The sequence below is a fragment of the Gadus macrocephalus genome, chromosome 4 (assembly GCF_031168955.1).
Source record: "Gadus macrocephalus chromosome 4, ASM3116895v1".
Taxonomy (NCBI): domain Eukaryota; kingdom Metazoa; phylum Chordata; class Actinopteri; order Gadiformes; family Gadidae; genus Gadus; species Gadus macrocephalus.
Window position 1 is genome coordinate 7,656,242 of NC_082385.1, and position 2,141 is coordinate 7,658,382.

Consider the following 2,141-nt stretch of genomic DNA (forward strand, 5'->3'; position numbering starts at 1 on the left):
ACTTGCGTGTTGGGAATCCCTACAACCCAGAACAAGAATGCCATAGTGTAGCATCTGAAGTACTTTGTGGAAGAATTGCCAGACGAGTTTTCTGCTGAAAATAGTGTCAAAGCCCTATCTGCCCTTACCAGGAAAGCTCACAGTTCAAAAAGGCCTTTTACTTGGCAGCAGAAAAGTAATCCCAGCATGGCTGAGGGCAGACATGACGCTAAACTGTACGAGTACTATCTGGGAATAACCAAAGGCAGGGAGAGAGCTAAAAAAGCTGTCAAACCATGGGAGTGGACAAAAGAAGAAAAAGAACTGTGACACTTTTGCCCATAAAAGAACAAACCACAGAGAAACGATGCCGACGGAGTTCCATTCAAGGCCATGAACTATCATGACTATCTGTTTCAGACAGAAATCGAACGATGCTCATCTTACATTCATAAAATCCAAAGCAATGATGGAGCACTTCATGTCAGAAGTTGTTCGCTCTGACAATGGACCACAATTTGCATCAGAGTCCTCCCGAAAGTTCAAGATTGCTGATTCAGCCATGTACTGTCCAGTCATTATTTTTCCCAGAGCAATGGGGAGAATGGAGGTGCTCCCTAAGAACCAGGCCTGTATATATTTGTCCTTTATGGACCAAAACAAAGCCTGGTACCATTGAATAAATATATTATTGATATCTGTGGCATTACATAAGACGTTCCCTGTGCTATATTTAATCCTATGTGTATTTTCTATCAATCGAGCGCAGGTGTACATTGCATCCACTTTCATTCCACTCCCGGTAATCAATGAGCACTTCCACACCGCAGGCACAGGGCATTTTTTCTTCCTACGCGGGGTTCCTTTGTTCCGCCTCGGCCGGCCATTTTTGTAAGCTGATCAATTCGAAATGCCTAGATCACTGACTCACCGTGGAATTGAATCTGCCCCCAGTGTGAAGACAAGGGCACAAGAAAGCCCAGCTTCTGTTTGCTCTATGGCTCAGCTTAGGTGTGTGGTGATCTAATTCGGGTTGTTTGTGTAGGCTAGGCCCTACTAGTTAAAGGCACCCAGTGCAACTTTATGTAAACATTCAATGAAAAATAAACATTCAATTTCTAGTCTTTTTTACACGTAGTAAGTTTCAATAACTCCATACCATTACATATCGACATTCAAGGAGCAAAGATGAGACGTCGTTGTGTGGTGAGAACTGATAGAAAATTGTAAACAACAACAATCGCCGGTGGGGAGAAGCCATTTTTCCATTGACTGGAAGCCTGCTTTATTTATTGTAGGTTACAAAAAATAAAGAAAATGGCGGCATTGTTGTTGTTATCGATTTTGTATCAGTTCTCACCACACAACGACGTCTCATCTTTGCTGCTTAAATGTCGGTATGTAATGGTATGGAGTTATTGAAACTTACTACGTGTAAAAAAGACTAGAAATTGAATGTTTATTTTTAAGCCTCGAAAGTTGCACTGGGTGCCTTTAACCTATAGGCCTATGTGACCGCTCATATGTGTGAGTGTGTCCCACAGCTAGTTTTGGGAAGTTCCAGGACCATCCCCCATCATATGGGGGTTGCGACATTTCCTTCCAAATGTCGAAATTGTGCACTTTCATTACGGTGGACTCCCGGTTCCCGTCAAAGGTCTCTGGTGGCTGATCGTGGTATTGTAACATAAATGGCGTATAGCCCTTTTCCCAATACAATCCCAGCCAAAGGCAAAGTGCTGTAAAAAACGATTTATCTAACAATTTATATATGCTTTTCTAATAACCGCCACCATCACATTTGGAAACAGATCGCAAGCATCCATTTAACATTGGTTTCATTTTGTAATTTATTCTATTAGTTTATTATTTTTGCATTATTAAAATGATTCATTATTATTTGACTTTTTATTTATATGGTTGGTAAATATTTTTCACCTCACAAAACGAGAGGAAATTTTTGGATTTTCGAAATAATGTACTAGGCTATATACACTAGGCCTACACATATAGCATTTTCCCAGGTTTATTACGATTTTAATGATTCAACTAAAATCAATATTTTTATTTAATTATACGTAATTAATTAAATACATATATTTTTGGGTTATAAACCCTAAATGAGTCCATATCCTCCATTAGAATTTTTCATTAATATCACG